The sequence below is a fragment of the Saccostrea cucullata genome, unplaced genomic scaffold (assembly GCF_032062105.1).
Source record: "Saccostrea cucullata isolate Sc308-1 unplaced genomic scaffold, CSIRO_AGI_Scuc_v1 ctg683, whole genome shotgun sequence".
NCBI lineage: Eukaryota > Metazoa > Mollusca > Bivalvia > Ostreida > Ostreidae > Saccostrea > Saccostrea cuccullata.
The window spans coordinates 179,521-200,825 of record NW_026930753.1 but is presented as its reverse complement, the minus strand read 5'-3'; the positions used below and the strand labels follow the sequence as shown (position 1 = coordinate 200,825).

At 31.7% G+C, this 21,305-nt stretch overlaps 1 protein-coding gene and 1 pseudogene across 1 annotated transcript in view; both read right to left on the bottom strand.

The window, feature by feature from the left end:
* LOC134229966 (receptor-type tyrosine-protein phosphatase alpha-like) overlaps window positions 1–21,305 on the bottom strand; it is a 106,172-nt gene that overhangs the window by 56,085 nt on the left and 28,782 nt on the right. The window lies entirely within an intron of this gene.
* LOC134229976 (uncharacterized) lies at window positions 4,964–20,702 on the bottom strand (annotated as a pseudogene).

The following is a 21,305-nucleotide window of genomic DNA, read 5'->3' as shown; positions in this document are numbered from 1 at the left end:
GGTTTAAACATTTATAACAGAGTACTAGATTTGCAGCTTTTTGGCAGGTGATAGTCATACTGCTGATTCAGTAATAAAAACGCATGTCTCCTAAAGTTTTCATGCATTAATGAATTCATTTAAACCTAAAAATGTTATGAAAAATTTGAATGAATTCTGTGCAACAATAAAAGGAAATCGCTAAAAATCCTAAATCCGGGACCATCATATAATGACAATATACCATCATATAATGACAATATACCATCATATAATGACAAAGTACCAGCATATAATGACAAAATACCATCATATAATAACAAAATATCATCATATAATGACAAAATACCATCATATAATGACAAAATACCATCATATAATGACAATATACCATCATATAATGACAAAGCACCATCATATAATGACAAAATATCATCATATAATGACAAAATACCATCATATAATGACAAAGTACAAGCATATAATGAAAGTTCTCCACATAAGGCAGTGACGGCGTTCCATAGCTTTTTGTGTTTGGTTGATGGTCATATTAATGACTCAATGGAAACTGACAGTCAAACTAGCTCATACTTTTGAAAAATCAATGAAATTAAAGCTTGTAGATTGAAATTATTTTCTTCTCCGCAAGAACAAGTAAATGGAGCTATCTTTTGGAACTTCCTGCCCAAATAATTCAAACTATTTTGTCCAAAATGTGCACACACATTGTATATATAGTCTTATATAAAATATACAAAATTGCGAAAATAAAGGACAGAAATTGGGGGTCAGGGATATTATGTATGTCCTTATCTACAAGTCTTTCTGACTTGAGAATTCTTTTAATAGTAACATTAAAAAAAGCAATTCAGTGTGAACATATTTATCTACAATTCATTACAGCCCAACAACAGAACACTTGACCTTGTGATCCAGACTTTTCCAAAAAAAAATTCTGGTAAATGACTCTTGCTTATTACTAGCTTTGTACTTTTGTGCCCCCTAGGTTTTCACAGAATTATTGCATTTTCACATGTATACATGTATTATGTGCATATTGAACCTAAGCCAGGGATAAAAAATGTCACAATTTTAAATACGCATCCTTGCTCATCAAAACCATGCACTTAGTTTGTCTGCTTTATACCCACGAGCAAAGAATATTTTCAGTGAATTGATGCATTTTACTAAATATTCAATAGAGCTACAACTCCTTTCTCAGGGGCGGTTAAATTCGCACATTTTGTTCACAATACCCAGGGACAGAGAAGGCAGTTGTCAAAGAAATAATTTATTTTACTATATAAGCAATACATCTCGCCAAACAATAAAGTCCCTGACCAAGAGGGTGAGAAATTCACAGTTAATATATTAATTATTGCTAATTATGATTGGAAAAATGCCAAAGAACAAAGAAGATTTTGGAAGAATTTATACATTTTCACAATATAATCAATAGAACTCCAACCAAACACAAAACCCCTGACAAAGGGGCCATGGAAGTCTACACTTGCCGATCATGACCACGTGTTAACATATAGTATGTCTGTTAAATACTCGGAAGAAGATCTTCAAACACATTTTCACTATATCAACAATAGAGAACTACCTTATCACCAGGACCTCTGAATTAGCTGCCGTTAAATTCTACAACTCTGGCAAAGGACCCATTGTATGTTATAAACATGCCAACTGTTTTACTAATTGATGTTTAGATGGAAGAGGGTTTTTTTTAAAAATTGTATTAACGTCCACGGTGTTTGCCCATACCTAACACCACAAAAGAGCAGGAACCAACAATTTTATAATTTCTGCCCGTAGCTGCCCTACAACAAAATGAGTTGAAATTGGTTCAGCAATTTATGGGTAAAAGCCCAGAGTACTCAAAAGTTTCACGACGACGGACAAAAGCAGATTCTCATAGGTCACCTGAGTACATGTAACTCAGCTGACTTTAAAAATAGAACCCGAATTGCTCATTTATACTCTATATTAACATATATACCTAATGTTAACACATTTATTAAGAGGTGAAATAAATTTGACTATAATGTATATAATGAACGTAGCGAAAGTCATGAAAATCAAAATACACAAACATAATTGAAACTTACTCCCATTCAAACATTTACAAATTTTTAAATTTTCAAATTACAAATGTAAAAAAAATCAAACCAATTTTAAATGTAGCGAGAAACTGAATCTTGTAAGTACATGTACCAAACACTTACTTTGTTTCCACATCTGGGAATTTGAAGATAAAAAACTTAAACACTGTTTGTTATTCACTATTCTGTGCATAGTGTAATTAAGGAGACGAAGGGTGTAGTCACATGACTCAGTTTAATTACGTCATAATCTCTGATAAAACATGTACAAAACACGATTTAAACTACAGTTCTTGTATAATTTTTTGACTGTTTGTTAGCTTTCACCATCTTGTAAAAGAATATTTAAAATATACATACTTTCTTGCAAATATTATCAAATTACGGAAAAAAATTGATCCACCTTCTGTTTTCCTACACTGCGCGTCCAACGAGTCGTTGACGTCATAGTGAATCTCTTAGTATAGTAAGATTATATACAGTGAAACACGGTTAGTATGATGTCATAAAAACTGGTCATGATCAGTATGATGGGGTATTACTGTAGATTCCTTATTTTTCGCGAGTACTTTTTATCGCGAACTGGCTCTTTAACGTCAAATCGCGAGAATTATAATTCGCGAATGGACAGTTGATTAACATAATTTACATTGATTTCAGCACCATAAAAATAAAAGCGAGTAATTTTTTTTCGCTAATGATGCTTCTCGCGAAATTACGTGGAAATTAATTCCTCGCGTATGATTGGGAATCTACAGTATTTGAATTTGAGAACACAAAAAATATTTTTACATTGTTATTGACGTAAATATTTTGTAGGTATGTCTTGTTTCGCTTATTTCGCAAATGTGTGACGTCACAGTTGGGTTTTCCCGTACTCGAGAAATGTAAACATTACACGTTTTTCTCATGTTCATGTCTTGTTTAACTATGTCCTGTGCAATATTGAGCTCAGCTTCACTAATTGATATTTTTACAGTAAATCAATAATATGACGAACTTGAATTTTAATGTAAATTTTCAAATATTTAATGATAGGGTTTTTTGCAAATTAATTTTGTTGCTGTTTTAGTTGTCTTAAAAAGTACGTAATTTTTTATCTCCAGATGCGGTGTGACAAAAGAATCTTGCTTTTTCGAATTTTTAACCCTATTCATACTCTGAAATATTATAAAAGACACATTTCTGCTGGCATATTTTTTTTTATCTATGCAGAAAAATTCAATTATGGACCGAGTAATGGGCCCAGAAAGACAAAAAATCAAAACTCCGCTCAGACACTGTGGGCATAGTATTTGTCACTCAATATCTCAGAAATGTCTAGAAACCTATTGATATATCTGCTTTATATTATGTGGGAAATACTAAATAAGATATATGCAAAATATGAAAATATGATTTTTTCAGCTTCAGGTCCTTCTTCCCCTTAATATTCAAAATACCGTTTTTGAAAGCGTTTCACAGAAATTTTTATTTTCAGTAACCACTGCAACACATGAATAAACGATACACAGAATTGTGTATTTTAGTTTAGTGTACTTGTGTGCCAAGTTAAATTGAAAACATACAAAAACTGTAGGAGGAGTAGCATTTTTAAAATATTTCACAGAAATTTCTATTTCTAGTAACCACGGCAACACCGTTCATCGAAATCTAAACCAATGTACAGAATTCTGTATCTTAGTGTAGTCTACTTTTGTGCCAAGATATACTGAAATCAGACCAAATTTGTAGGAGAAGTAGCATTTTGAAAATAGAAATTACTGATAGACAGACGGACGGACGGACGGACGCTGGGCGCATTATTATCGCATAAGCTCTTCTGGTCTCTGACCAACAGAGCTTTACAAGAGGCCCAGGGGCCACATCGCTCACATGAGTCTGGGGTTAAGATAAAAGCGAAAATCAGATTAGTATTAAAAAGCTTAAATGCATGAGTGGTCCCAACCTATCCCTAAAAGACAGAAGGGATAAGGGGGAGTGGATATGGTTTGAACGAACTTGAATCTACACTATCAGAGGATGTTTCAAAATAAATATAACAAACCATGGCTTTGCGGTTCTTGAGGAGATTATTCCCTATATATTCCTATGTTAAACTTTGATCGTCCATTGTGGTGGCCCCACCCTATTCCCAGGGGTCATGATTTGAATAAACCAGAATCTGCAGTTCCTGAGGAGGCTTCCATATAAATTTGACAAAGAATGACTTCACTGTTCTTGAAAAGACTTTTTTAAGATTTAACCTATATATTCCAATGTTAAACTTTGATCGTCCATTGTTTCCCCACCCTATCACCGGGGGTCATGTTTTGAAGAAACTTAAATCTACACCACCTGGGGATACTTCTATATACACTGTAAATATCACCAATTATGGCTTAGTGGTTCTTGAGAAGAAGACTTTTAAAGAAAATCCTAATACATTCCTATGTAAAACTTTGGTCAGCCATTGTAGCTCAGCCCTAACCCCGGGGTTATGATTTGAACAAATGTGAATCTGCACTACATGAGGATGCTTCCACATGAGTTTCATCTTTCCTGGCCCAGTGATTCTTAAGAAGAATATTTTTAAGAGATGCCATTATTTTTTCGCTAATTCATAATTTTAACCCCTTTGAACTCTAAAATTAATGTAACATACCACTGTGTAAAGTTTAGAAATCATTAATTGGATACTAGCGCAATTAATGGATATTGAATTGTTGGCGTAATCATGAATTACAGTTATAGTTTGAGCCAAAAACTATGATAAACGACTTTAACATAACAGCATTAAAGGGATCCAAAATGAGTCGACTTCCATTGGCGTGCATTTGAGAATCATTTTAAAAAATAATTATTGTGAAATATTTTGAAATGAGTTTTGAACAAATCTATTCTGTAAACTCAAGGTTCTGATATGCACGGAAAGTGTCAGACACATCAACAGTTTCATAAGTGTTGTTCATGTCCGAAACATTGAGGTCCTGGTAACTGAATAAAAGGTCTTTTGTTGAAAGTGTCTGAATCTTGACATTCTCTTTATCCTTTTGATCCGCATGTAGCGATCTCCTATCTGAACTCACAGAATGCTGTTGCCTACAAGAACATAATTTTACATCTCTTTTACTATGTCAATAGCATTAGAGGTTATTTTTATCAAAGTTCATGTATGAAGTTGACATTTTTCTTTTAAAAAGTGCATGTTATAGCTTTCATGATAATGTGGGACAATGTTTTCATAAACTATTTCGTGTTCTTAGAATGCCCTTTAAAAGAATTGCTGTTCGAGCATTTTTTTTTTTGTAAAACGATGGCTTGTATCTTTGTTTTGAAAGTTATTTAATCAAAAAACATCAAATTAAACAGTTAAGTTTTGCAACTCATGAAATATTTGAAATTTTTTATTACAAATGACCAAATTACATCTTTTTAAAATGCATTTTTAAAAATTTATTTTAATTAAAAGAAAGGATATCAAATGCTCATTGTATGAATTTTAGTTCTAAATTATATACCAGTATATATTTCAATTTCTAATTTTTTTCTCTGTGATATCTGTTTGAAACTTGGGGGAATTTATTTCTCGATAATTCTGTAGGAATGTAATTTAGGCATTTCGATAGGTCAGCAGCTAAGGAGGCCTAATACGCATGTGAATCTCGTGTGCATCTGTCTGTGTGTCTGACGCTCAGGAGGCCAAATATGCATGTAAATCTCGTGCAGCTGCGTTTGTGTTTGACGTCAGTGTGCGAGGGCTATTGAAATTGCCATGGAAGTCCTTGTGTAATTTAAATCTATAAGTCTACATTTAATGTCTAAGTCTACAATTTTATTTCACAATGAAATGGAAATATAAGGAATCACTATCTAGTTTTGAGAGTATGCCAGGGACATCAACAATAGTGGGAAACATGGGATAATTTTAGCATAACGGGCTTCGCCCGTTATGCAAATTATCCTATGTTTCCCACTATTGTTGATGCCCTGGCATACTCTCAAAACTAGACAGTGATTCCTTAAATATTCTTCCCTATTTAATATGATAATAAGATCAATACCTTTTGAAAAAGACGGATACAGTAATCAAGAGCATGATGAGTATAACCACCACTATGGCAAGTCCTATCGTCGAAGCTCTTATTGAAGTGTCGTCTGGAGAAAGGAATTTGTTTTGGTACAGTGGTTCTTATATGATTTATTCATTTTTTTTTATTTAGATGATAACGCAAAAAAAAAAAAATCAAAAAGTTAAACTTACTTCGAAAATCACATGCAATCCCGATGAACTGGTCTTTGCATCCCTGAGAACAACTGCCATCAAATTTACTGCATGTCTCATCATGTAAACAGTGACCACTACATTTATACTGACAATTTATCCCGTATGAACCCTGGATGCATTCTACGAATAAGAACTTAATTTCAGTATCTTTTATCAAAGTGAAACTCTGAATTAAATTGTTTATTTATGTTTCTTGTTGAATCTAGGATAATTTAAAAAGTCAATATAAATGCAGTTTAATGAAAAAATACACATTTTTTGCAAATTCAAGCTATATCTGGTCCATCGAATAAGGGGGTCAGAGGGGCCAAAACGATTTTATTTATAGCTCTTTCATTATCAATAATTTGTCAAACATTTCATAGAAGAGCTCCAGAACGTGATACAACTCCGGCTACCAGATGCTATTGATTACCTCTGGTAGGGATACATTCTGTTCTATTGTACATGGAAATTGTATTTTTAAAAACTTTTAAAAGTTTGGAGAGAAAGATATAAAGGGTGCTTGAAAAATTATACCTCAAAAAGACAACCGTAAAGATTTTGTATGATATATACAACATTTTGCTTTGTTAGAAAATTAAATTTAAAAGAAAATAATAAAAAAAGAAAATAATAGAAATAAAAAGTAAATAAAGGTCTTCGTAAAATGAGCCTTTCTTCGAAAAGGCCATAACTTTAAATCGAGACAGAATTTTACATCGATCTCCTTGCCAATTACGCACCATTTTCGTTTGGCATACTACATGTAATACACAAAATGACTTTACTACATCCCTCTTATTCCGGATCCCTTGGAGAAAATAAATTCTCTATGTATTTGGAAGTGTGAAATATTTTACCAGTCGTGCAGTTCGGTGATACTGTAAAACCAGGAACACAATGACAGAAACCATCCACGTGACTGCAAATACCAATACAATTCCTGGAACAAGTCTTAGAGCAATTATTACCAAACGTACCACCAGGGCAAACTGCAATACGTAAATAACATGTTCTCAAACCATTGACAAGTACATATTTTAAATTTATTCTATTTCATATATGTGTATGTTAATAGAAACGTCGTTAAGTGTTGTCTAAATACAAAACCTCATCTTAAATGTGATGATTAACATCCCATGCAATCAATTCCCCTACCTATGCACCAATGTAACCTAATCACCTGCAGACGGTGGTTACCTCTCTTAGTTGATTCGATACACAAGAGCATGCTCTACGAATGAATAATTCTAAAAGGAGTTAAGGTATTGACAAACAAGATGATGAGATAAGAATATCGATCAATAGTCAGCAAAACAATCTATCATTAAGTCAAATACAATGTTTTTCATACTCATTGTTTGGCCATAATCAAAGCACTGGATAGTCGACAGATTTTATCGTTATTTCACAGTCATGACAATGACCACATGACGGGTGCGACCGGTCGACAAGGGATGCTCACTCCATTTTTTCATCTTTTCCCATATCTGATGATTAATTAAGAGGTCCATCTTTGCTTAGTTTCTGATTTGTATTGTTTTATTACTTAATTTTGCTTTAATACTCCTCGTTTCATGTACTTCGCATATCTCATTATCTGGTACAAATAAACAGGATACACATTTTCATACTGAAATTAAAATGCCATTTGTATAACAATTGTATGTCAAGATTTTTTTAATACCCTGTAGCATTTACATGTACATCTGCAAATAAATGAATTTAATGTTATCATATCTCGTAATTAGGTGTATATGCCAGCTGATTTTCTATCGACCATTGGACCGTTAAAATATGACGAGGAATTCAGAGATTCGTAAGATGTTTTTTTATATTATTTTTACAACACATTTTACATACCTTTACGACATTGGAGTCCATAGTATCCGGGGGCACATCCATTTTCACAGAGACCGCTAGAAGGGCTACAAGTTTCGTTATGAATGCATTTACTTCTACAGATATTTACACAGTCGTATCCGAATGTTCCAGCAGGACAAACTATGAAAGAAAATAAAGAAGTGCCATTGTACGTTAATTCGAACCATGTATGCTTATCTAGGTTATAAATTTCTTTTTCCTTACAATGCTATGACAATGAGAATCAAACGTAGATTAAATGAATACCATTATGAGGTTTATGCAAAAATCGATTAAACTGAAATGATTGAAAAATTAAAATAGAAATCTAATATACTAGTATACGAGTATGTATTAAGATGCCATCACAGGATGAGTAATGTGCTCTTGGCGATTTTGATTTGCTAGGGACTACAAGTTATATATTCTCCTATTATTATTTTTTTCTTATGAATACTTTTCCACTATTTTCATGAAACACTGACTCCATTGCTTGATTCATGCCATATCTTTGACCATTCTAATTATACCCGTGCATAATTACTTTTTGTTTGCTAAGGGTGAATGTTCTACTCAGATATCAATCGGATTAAGCATACCTTTATTTCAGAGGTCACCTGTGAACCCAGGAAGACAGCCCAGACTACAGTGCCCATTTGTCTTGTTACAAGGATCATTATTCAGGCAATTACCACTACAGTAAGAGGAACAATTTGGGCCGTATTTTCCAGTTTCACATGCTAGATTAGAAATTTATTACACTTGATAATTTAAAAAAATATATTTATAAAATTTAATCTAATTCATTTTTTTTTTATTCTTCTTTTTTCTTTATTAAATACCGATTATTAGTCATAATTCATATTAATTATTCTCTTGATAACCACACACATACTTATTTCAGTGTTTATTGGATTCAAGTATATTTTTCTTGGATTGACTATCAACTTTTGTTCCGATACAATTTAATTTTAATCTCACTTTTATTACAACGTTTTCCAGCCCATCCAGCATAACACCCATTATCACATTGACCAGTCACGTGATTGCAGATGACCCCATTTATGCAGTTTCCTGAACACTGATATTTGCATTGAAGACCATAGTAATCTGCCAAGCATTCTAGTTAGAAAAAAAAAAACAATAAGAAAAAAAAAGATAATGTCCAACTGAACCTTTCCATACAGTTTAAATTCTCATTTATAATTAGTTTATTACACACTTTGCTCGCAAAAATCTCCAGTCCATCCCGGTTGACAACCAAGACATGTTCCATTTACGATATCACATCTTCTTTCCTGGCAATGTTTTGAACACTGCAAATTACAGTCAACGCCATATGTGCCTTTTTTCACACAGCCTATTTAAAAACAAGTTACTGACCTTTAAAACAGGACTGAATAAGTAGACCATAGGTCTGTGTTTTAAACCGAAATTTAAAATGGGGATTTAAATTAAATAAGTTTTGAGAAAAACTATACGAGATGTCAATTTGTTCATACTAATTTTACTCTGTTGTTTAATATAACATCCAACTTGCGCCTGGAAAGTCTTATCATTATAATATTTTATTTTATGTATGTAGATATGAAAACACTTTTTTAGAAACAAACACGATGTTTATCTTTAAAAATGTCAGTGTATTAAGATAGAAAAGTCATTGTCACAAGATTTTAAAACTTTTCAAACTGATAAAGTATCACCCGCTTATCAATCAGTTTAAAAGCGCTTGACATGTTTCCTTGTTATTAAAGGCAGTGCAGCCTGTGGAACTTGGAATTGTATTTACAAACGGCAACTACACAAGTTCAATTATTTTAGCTGTACCCGTCATCAATAAAATATTAAAGTCACAAAAATTCTTCTAAAATCATTGTCGTTTATAGACTTTATCACTGAACTGTATTAGGCTATATTACTCAAGAATAAATTCTTTTCATTCAATTGAAATAAAAGATTTTTTTACATTTAGAAAACATTATATGGAAATAAACTCGTTTTAAGTCATATTTCAATCTTAAATTTGTAAATATTTTTCAGAAGTCTTAGTCAGAATGTTTTCAACCTTTTATTTGACGAAGAACATACCAAAATAATTACAAAAAAGATTGAAATCTATGTCTTTCCCGGCAAACTAATGGAAGAAAGGATATTTAACCATCCTTTTTTTTCTTGACCTATTTGCACTTACATAGGATTTAATTTTTACAAAGTGGATTCTTCAAATTAATGTCAAGACATAGTAAATGAAGGTGTTTAGAGATTTCTCTAATTTTTTTTAAATGCATTATATGGAGGCATTTTTCTGCCCCCTACATGCAAGATAAATTATGTTAACATGCAACATAATGATGTAGACATGCAACATGGTTATGTCAACATGCAAGTTAATTATGTTGACATGCAAGTTACTCCAGCATGCTAGAGGTTCATGGTGAGACACTTTTGACCTGGCGCCGCTAACAAAAAAATACTATAGTTAACTATAGTTAACTATAGTTAACTATAGTTTACTATAGTTAACTATAGTAAATCAAAGTGTCAAAGTTTTCGTCAAAGTTTTTCAAATTGTCAAAGTTTTTGTCAAAGTTTTTCAAAGTGTCAAAGTTTTCGCCAAAGTTTTTCAAAGTGTCAAAGTTTTCGCCAAAGTTTTTCAAAGTGTCAAAGTTTTCGTCAAAGTTTTTCAAAGTGTCAAAGTTTTCGCCAAAGTTTTTCAAAGTGTCAAAGTTTTCGCCAAAGTTTTTCAAAGTGTCAAAGTTTTCGCCAAAGTTTTTCAAAGTGTCAAAGTTTTCACCAAAGTTTTTCAAAGTGTCAAAGTTTTCGTCAAAGTTTTTCAAAGTGTCAAAGTTTTCCCCAAAGTTTTTCAAAGTGTCAAAGTTTTCGTCAAAGTTTTTCAAAGTGTCAAAGTTTTCGCCAAAGTTTTTCAAAGTATCAAAGTTTTCGTCAAAGTTTTTCAAAGTGTCAAAGATTTCGCCAAAGTTTTTCAAAGTGTCAAAGTTTTCGTCAAAGTTCTTCAAAGTATCAGATTTTTCAATAAAGTTTTTCAAAGTATCAAAGTTGGTGTTAAAGTTTTTCGATGTGTTAAAGTATCCAAGTTTTCGATAAAGTTTTTTAGATTTTCAAAGTTTTTGAAAATTTTTTTTAAAGTTTCAAAGTTGGTGATAAAGTTTTTCGAAGTGTTAAAGTATCCAAGTTTTCGACAAAGTTTTTCAAAGTGTTAAGTTTTTTGATAAAGTTTTTCAAAGTATCCAAGTTTTCTATTAAGTTTTACAAAGTATTAGAGACTTTGATTATGTTTTTCAAAGTGTCAAAGTTTTCGATAAAGTTTCTCGAAGAATTAAAGTTTTTGATAAAGTTTTTTAAAGTGTTAAAGTTTTCAATAAACTTTTTCAAAGTTTTAAAGCATCCAAGTTTTCGATAAAGTTTTTCGAAGTACCCAAGTTTTCGATTAAATTTTACGAAGTATCAAAATTTCGATAAAGTTTTTCGAAGTATCAAAGTTTTTGATAAAGTTTATTGAAGTATCAAAGTTTTCGATAAAGTTTTTCAAAGGGTCAAAGTTTTCGCCAAAGTTTTTCAAAGTGTCAAAGTTTTCTTCAAAGTTTTTCAAAGTGTCAAAGTTTTCGCCAAAGTTTTTCAAAGTGTCAAAGTTTTCGTCAAAGTTTTTCAAAGTGTCAAAGTTTTCGTCAAAGTTTTTCAAAGTGTCAAAGTTTTCGCCAAAGTTTTTCAAAGTGTCAAAGTTTTCGCCAAAGTTTTTCAAAGTGTCAAAGTTTTCGCCAAAGTTTTTCAAAGTGTCAAAGTTTTTGTCAAAGTTTTTCAAAGTGTCAAAGTTTTCGTCAAAGTTTTTCAAAGTGTCAAAGTTTTCGCCAAAGTTTTTCAAAGTGTCAAAGTTTTCCCCAAAGTTTTTCAAAGTGTGAACGTTTTCGACAAAGTTTTTCAAATTTTCAAAGTTTTCGCCAAAGTTTTTCAAAGTGTCAAAGTTTTCGCCAAAGTTTTTCAAAGTGTCAAAGTTTTCGTCAAAGTTTTTCAAAGTGTCAAAGTTATCACTATAGTAAATCAAAGTTTTCAAAGTGTCAAAGTTATCACTATAGTTAACTATAGTAAACTATAGTTAACTATAGTTAACTATAGTATTTTTTTGTATATAACCTCTAGCATCCATTGTAAAAATTCTCGCCGCTGAAATCAATGGATATAAATTATTTAATCAAAAATAAGGCTTTATGTATTAACGAATGGCACGAAAAAATAAAATACTCACTATTTACGATAAAACCTAAGCATTAAACACTGTTAATTTCTCGTATTAGCAATAAATCCATTATTTTTTATAATCGAAACATAAATTGAAAACAAGGCGTCTGTTTGTAATTCGGGAATGGAATGCAGAAAATCTGACAAAACAAAACTGGTTTAACGCAATGAAAATTTTGTTTTCTGACTAGCAATCCGCAAAATTAATGTGAAGTCAAATCGAAAGTACCTCTGGTGACAAGTTGGAAGGATGACAATTTTCATTAATGAACAATAATGCACACAATTGAGTTAATTATTTCTTGTGACTTTCATACCCCATGCAAACACGTAGGTACCTGGAAATTTCTTGTTAACAATTTATTTCACGCATATGTTCCCCCCAAAATCTCAGGCGGAACGAGCTCGTTAGAAAATGGCCTAAAATAAGAGTCCGAGGCATATAAGGTGCGTAGGGAGGTTAAGCGAGGCTCTTACTTGTAGGAGTAACATGCAAGTTACCAATATGATAAGAAATTAAAATTTAAATAATAAGTAAATTTACTTATCAACGCTTGTATCTGACATCGTAGATACAAGATGCAACATAATAATGTACACATACGACTTATTTATGTCAACATACAAGAAAATTATGTAGACATGCAACTTATTTATGTCAACATGCAATATAATTATTCTAACATGCAAAATATGTTTGTTGATATGCAACTTATTATCCTGCATGTTGACATAAATATCTTGTATATAAAAGTATAACTTGCATAATGCATGTTGACATAAATAAGTAGCATGTTGACATAAATTAGCAGCACGTTAACACAATTTACTTGCATGCTCACATGAATAAGAGGGCTGTACAACAATTTCGCGTATTGTGGCACATAAAAAATATTTGACGACATAATCGGGCAAAATGCCACACGTCGTATGAAATAATTTTTACTTATATGGTATTCAAAATGTCATATCAAAATGTAATAAATTGAGATCAGCTTTGGTTGATATACCTGGACATATTATTAAGTCACGGAGCAGCAAAATCTTCGACGTCACGGGCATTCTAAATAATATGAGCTTTCATTTTCTCAACATTTTCCCAAAAGTTCCTGTACAGTTTGAGTTACCTAATCTACTCAACATTCATAGACCATTTCTTGTCAAGCTTACACTCTATAAACCAAGTAAAGCATATTCTTTTTTTGTTTGTTTTAAAACTAAAAACTTGTAGGTACTTATGAGATATAGTGTGACTTTTGTCACTCTCAATCACGTTCTTTACAGTCCGGATAAAGTTTTCCTCGATAATCTTCTTCTTGCCCTCTCGTATAGCCTTTTTACAAAGATCTAACGGTCTAACATTCCAATTTACTATTTCTAGACAAATGTTAAGAATACCCTAGTTTACTACAAGTTTTATTATGCATATTTTGAATCATTGTTGGTGATATCTCGAGCATTAAACATAATTTAACAAGAGCATGGTGCTCCGTCAATTAAGGTCATCTTCACAGTCGTTTTGAAAGGAATTGCATCGAAGAAAAATCACTATATTTCTGGTAGAACTTCAAATATCACGTCATAAAATGTAAATATATAATAATAGAACAATATAAAGATAAATTTGAGAAAATTGCAGAAAAATAAGTGAAATTTCATATTTCAAATTTTGTGAAACTATATGACGCCTGTAAGAGTAAATAATGGCAAAGTCCACGTAATTTTTGAACGGCCCTCGTAAGATGCATGTCTACATAATTAACTTGCATTTTGACATAAATATCGTACATGTCTACAAAATTATCTCACATATTAAGAGCCATTCTCTGTAATGATTTGAAATTTTATATAGGACCTGTGGCACACATAGTCTCAGAATTTCTCCAAACTCTCTATAATAAAAGTCATTGATACCTTAAACTGAAATCAGGCAAAAATTGGTTGCTATGTTTTATAGTTACCATGGCAACATGTCTTAAAGTTCGGAAATGGGAATTTTTAACATGTTGGGAGCCCCATAGTTAACATTTGCGGCAAAGCAAACAATTGGCAATGACTGTTTCCAAAAGTTGAAGATCAGATGTCTCAAATGCATGATAAACATGGTTGGTGAATCAACTATTACATACGTTACTTTGGTAGCAAAGTATTCAAAAGTAAAAAAAATATTCATTGAATTTTGTAAAGTCATACACGTAAAAATAAAACACAATTATAGGATGAAATGTGACCAAGTAATAGAAAAAGGAGCCTTAAAACATATACCAAAAACAAAATATAATATTTCATTTTGGTTGGCAATGGTTGCCAAAGTTTTTATACCACAGAGAACCTTCAAAGCAACACTCTGTATTTTTAAATCGGATCCTATCTTTAAAAAAACACATATCCTCATAACTAATGATCAATTTTATAAGATGTTGGTGTGCTCCAAGTTTTCCCATTTGAAAAAAATCAGATTAGATTCTTTAAATAGAGCGTTGCTATGGAAATAAGCAGAAAATATATGCCTAAAAACCTGAAGAATATTTTATTTCCTTGGAAACGTACCCTTAAATGTAGATTCCCAAAACTTTTATGATTGATATTTATTAACAGCTAATTTGACTTTTTTATTTTGACTATCATCCAATCTCTAAGTGGATGCAAGAAGTTGGCACACAGGGTTTAATATTGATATAAACTTCACAAAATCGAACATTTTCCCTTCTTGGTAACCATAGCAACAGTGTTGTTTTATTCATCAAATTTTATCAATATATGATATTCAACTTCAGTTCTAACAGATAAGTACTATTCAAGCTGAGGCCTTCATTGTTTCTTAATTAAATAGCAATTTAATTCTTAATGCAGCGAAAACTAATTCACTTTTAAGCACTGGTATTTGGTTTCCATGGTAACACTGCAAAGTAGCAATTATACCCAATTTTTCTTATGTTTTTAGTGTTGCAAGGTCCTAAGGATGCAAATTTGCCAGTCTTGAATTTTCATGTTTTTCCTCAAGACAGTAGCATCAACCCAATCTTAGTTACTCGTTTTGCATGGTTACACTGTGTTAACATGGCAACCACAAAAGTTATTTAGAGAATAATATTGCTTGGTTACCACTTACTTAGAGATATAGTCTAAACAGTTTCTTTACAGTATAAGTGACAATAAGGTGTCTTGTTTTTGTGACATTGGTTTGTTTGCTTTTTCTAGTTTTTATGAAGCCACAGTCAAGATTTAAAGTGGCTGAAAATCATGATTTTTCAAACTTTTCCGGCTGTTGCCTTAGCAACCGAGACACATAGCAACAAAATTTTGCTTGATTTTTTTTCTGGTGTTAAGTACTAAGCATGGATGAAGTTTCATCAAAATCGGTGACCATGCGTGCCAACAAAGTTTAAGTGGTTACAGAGAATGGCTATTAACATTAGTTAACTGCATCTTGTAATGATTATGTTGCATCTTACATCTATGATGTCAAATACGGGCTTATGTACAGGATTTTACACTTATCAAAATCAGATTCTCTTAAAAGATTTGTAACTTGCATGTCAACATAATTATCTTGCATGTAAATATGCCGACATAACATTAAGTCTTTTCGCTTAATAACCAAAAATTTATAATTTGAATATACATGTAGGTATAAAGATTATTTTGGCATGATTTAAAAATAAATCCATGAGATTCAAAATATTTCATCTTCTAAAATTTTAATCAAAGCCGTAATGCACCGGAAAAGTAACATTTAATTAATAATGACATTATAAAAGATCTTGCACATGCTAAACACATTCACTAGATATGAGGTCACTCGACGTAGGTTCTACGTTAAGGTTGTCTATGTTTAGAGAACAATATATGGGTAGATTTAATCTATTAATTGTTCTATGGCAAAAGAGTAATGCGTCATGTTCTGCAGCCGCAATGCGTAGTTTTTATACGAGTTTCGCGCTTTCCTTTGCGTAAGAATCTCAGATAATTTCTTCATGCATCCTTAGACGAGTGCAGTTGTTAATCTTAAGTACAATGTGTCATAGATTAACCTTTTGTTAACATTTTCTACAATTATCTGCTTACTTAGAGTGATAGTAGCTAAATAGTTTAATTGGTAACCTTTATTGACTGGGAATGGTTTGAAATTTGTACTGAAGATTCTATCATTGTTGCATCTGTAAGACCGACCCGTAGTCACGCGTTTTTTTTTTTCGGAGGTTCGTCTCTCCCTCCCCTCGCCTCTCCCTCCCCACTTTGAATACCCTTGCTACCTCAGTTGGATTGCTGTATATCAAATGTTGAAATTTCACTTAGTAAATAGTAATACAATTAAATAAATGCATGCAATATTCAGTATATTGGGTATATTTATATCCCAGGCACTGGCGTTACTTATTTTTTCTTTTAATAAAACAATATACCCCATACCTAAAAATAAACAAGGTAAATATCGAATCCCATATTTGATTTTCATTAGTCGGTCAGATCCACTTGTATTTTCATCTGAAACTCTATAAAAATTCCCTGAAATCATATTCTTTCTGTGGCCAGTCTTTTGAGATCTAAACTTACTGACAGTGCGACAAGGAGGGTGCATCACCCTTGCAAATATTAAAAATCTCTCGTCAAAATCAAACTACTGCTACTGCTATGCGAGAAGTAATTTTATTTTTGCATAAAAAGACAAAACCGCATAGGTTCTATCAGACGATATTACCAAATCCATACAAATATTTTCAACTAAAATTGATATTGGCTTATCCCAAATTTCTCTATTTTCCCGAATGTCAATATATATTTATTATTTTTGTAATCTTGGTATATCTATTTTTTTTTCTTATTATCACATATGGTAATGTAGTCATGTAAAGAAACAAAATAATACCAAAACAGAGCAGTTTTGATCGTTTACTAAGAGAGAAAAATCTGTACTTTTTAAAAAAGATTTTGCTCAACTCTGTACATAGATTTGAAGCTTCAAAGATAACATAATTGTAGATTGTTTGGAAATTCATATTTTCTTAATATATTTAAATCTTTAGTCCCATAATATTAATTTTACCTACATTGAAAAAGTTCCTTAAGTCTATGACTGTGTAAAAATTATAACTTAATTTATTGTTCTATAGTAATTCAAGAAAAAAAATAGATATTTTCATACGCTGTCGTACGGCAAAAAAAAAAAAAAAGCCCAGAGAGATTTCAAACTCTGTTTACCATTTCTGTTTAAAGTTGTACAATGGTGATAGGGAAAGAAAGATATCATGCTTCTAGTAGTATTTAATAGAAATACATGTAAGCTTTGTGTGGACCCTTTTAATGATAAATCCTCCATACAATACCCATATTAGTTCCAACCATTACAAGAAGACGTATCAGTGGTAGAACAATAATTTTGTGCTATTTAACTCCAAGTAGGCAATCCAATGGAGAAAATGTTAACGATGGCTCAACCTGTGTCATAGTAAATGTCAAACTCGTCCAAGGATACATTGATGTCAGTTGTAAAACTACGCAAAGGAATAGAAATCGGTATAGACACTGTTGCGGCTACGGAGCATCACACATTAATCCTGCGTCAAATACCGGAGAAACTAGAATCCGGCGACATTTAACACTAGATATTACGGAAGCCCATTTAGGACCTATCAAAAATATTTTTGAATTCGTTATAACGAATGTAATTTGTTATAACAGATTTTTAGAATTCGTTATAACGAACTAAATTTGTTATAACAGATTTATTGAATTCGTTATAACGAATTAAATTTGTTATAACAGATTTATTAAATTCGTAATAACGAATTTATTGGTTATAACAGATTCATTGAATTCGTTATAACGAATTTAATCTGTTATTACAGATTTATTGAATTCGTTATAACAAATGTTATCTGTTATTACAGATTTGTTGAAATCGTTATAACCAATTCAAGGAAATTGGTTATAACGAATTTAACAAATCTGTAATAACAGATTAAATTCGTTATAACGAATTCAATAAATCTGTTATAACAAAATAAATTCGTTATTACGAATTCAATAAATCTGTTATAACAAATTTAATTCGTTATAACGAATTCTAAAAAATCGTTATAACGAATTGAAAAATATTTTTTGATAGGTCCTAAATGGGCTTCCGTAAGATATCTTTAGATTGGAGTATTTATGACAAATAGAAGTCCCAATTGAAAGGCCAAGGCTACCTACAGTAAACAATATATAGCTTAATCAGAACGTGCTTCTTTCTGTACGCTTTTATTAAATATTTAGTAATTAAAAATATGTTAAATCATAGCTTAATAAATGACATGTTTTACTATGGAAGAAACTTTTTTGTAACATGGATGCACGAAATATTTTTGTAACATTTGGTGTCATTATATTCAATTAAAACCTTTAACTTCTTTAAAATTACTGCCAGATAGACAGACCTATTGTTCATGTAAATCAGCCTTTTTTTATATTTTTTCCTAGTTGCCAATCGTTTGTAAATGTCATATTTTATTATTAAACGTACTGTATAACAGTCACATAGTATTCTACAGTACTGCATTAATTTTGTTTCTTTACCTAGTACGATCACTTCACATAATTCTGTATAGGAACGCAATTCATATCCCTTGGGGTAGTATTCTCCTGGTAATCTTTCATTATAGTAAATTAGGTAACGAGCAGGTCCAACACATGTTGTGTTGAAATCCAAGGGAGGTAAGTCAGGACCGTCCTTGTAGCAAAGTGAACCATCTTCTTTCTGTGTGGTATTGGATATATAAAGGGAAAATCCTGCAAATCTTCCTCTCTGTCTCTGAGCTTAAATTGTCGTAAAATATGCTACTAGTAATTTAAAGAATTTCATATGCATTTACACTATAAAATCTATATATCCCCACCCTACCACTAGAACCACAGACCCTGGGGCCATTAAATTCACAATTTGAGAAGAGGCTGCCTTATTCAACATAACTATGTACTTCGTTAGTTTATTTAATACTCAGAGGCGAAGAAGAATATTTTCAAAGAAATAATTCATTTTTTTTACTATATAATATAAGCCCCGCCCTACCACTAGAACCCCTGACCCTGGGGCCATGAAATTCACAATTTTGGAAGAGGCAGACTTATTCAACATAGCTTTGCACTTGGTAAGTTTATTTAATATCCACAAACAGAAAATAAAAAAAAGAAATTCAAAAAAAAAAATTATCCATTTTCACTTTAAAATCTATATAGCCCCCCCCATTACAACTAGAACCCCCGACCCTGGGGACATTAAATTCACAATTTAAGAAGAGGCAGTCTTATTCAACATAACTATGGACTTAGTTTATTTAATACTCTGGAGCAAAGAAGAAGATTTTCAAAGAAATATATAGCCCCACCCTACCACTAGAACTCCTGACCCTGGGGCCATTAAATTCACAATTTGAAAAGAGGCAGTCTTACACAACATAACTATGTACTTGATTAGTTTATTTAATACCCAGGAGCAAAGAAGAATATTTCCAAAGAAATAATTCATTTTTACTATTTAATCTATATAGCCCCGCCCTAGCACTAGAACCCATTTGTTGCTTCATTTTGTGGCTTTTCCAATCAAATTAAAAATAACAAATATCTTTAATCAATGAAAACCAGAACTTTTTTAAACATGCTTCTGCAGGATTTAAATAAATATTTACCATATTCTTCCTAGTATGATTTGAATATTATGCGAACGCTGTAGATGCTGAAAACTCCGCCTAAATCCACATACCACCATACGGTCCTTTCTTCATAATAAGCACTAATAGGTCTTGGTCTCGTACAGGTACTGACGTTCCTATCCACAGCTGAACTAGAATAGAACTGAAGACAATAGCCATTTCCAGGACAGTGATACGTCGTACTTTGTGCAGTCGTTTTGTTTTCTGAAAGGTCGTCTTGAATGAAAAAAAGAATCTTTAAAGCTAAAATAATTAAGCTAGAAAAATTAAAATCTGACATGTACATGTATGTAACCCCAAAAGGCTACAATAGTTTACGAATATTCACTTTAGTAAATTATGGTGTACTAAAGTATCAAAATTTATAAATTTATACAATAACAACATATCAAAAAAAAAAAAAAAAAATGATTCACTGTAAGATTGAAATCCTTAATAAGATACATAAACATGTACGTCTTTTATAACGTATCTCAAGGGATTTTGATAAATCCTACGTTATATCCTTGTGCGTTATAAGCGGAGACTGGACGTACTCAGTACACCTTTCCTGTACATAACTTTTTAACACCTAGGATGTATTATGTGTTAAATAAATGGTTTACAGGTATATTTGTTCTTATACATTATATATAATATTCAAAATTGGTTCAATATTCCAGAAAACCCTTTTTTGAACCTTTTCCTTTTTGTAATCTATAGATCGATAAGACTGCGTAATAGTAAGTGTAATAAAAAAACAACAACAATTTCTAAACTTTAGTAAAAAAGCCAGGAGTCCCTGATGAGGTTGATGCATTATCGGTTTAGATTTGAAGCAAATTTTGCAAGAGCAATATATGATACATGTATGAAGGCCTTACAAAATGTATAAAAAACGCCCTTAAGCATTTGACTTTATAACAGAATCATTTAATTTCTATAAAATACCTGATTCTGATTGGTTTAAAAATTCTTTTGATACCTGCATCAATAAAATCTAGAGTTCGCTTGCACTAAGGAGCCGGAACTACATTGGCAGTCTCTACATGTATATTTCCCGCTTCAAGGTTTCTTCTTGAAGGAATATTAAATACTTTTACTTTAATATTTTCCTGAATTTCGAAACCTGTCCGTTACGTTCTTGACTTATTTTCTACTTTCGTTTCTTTTTTAATTATC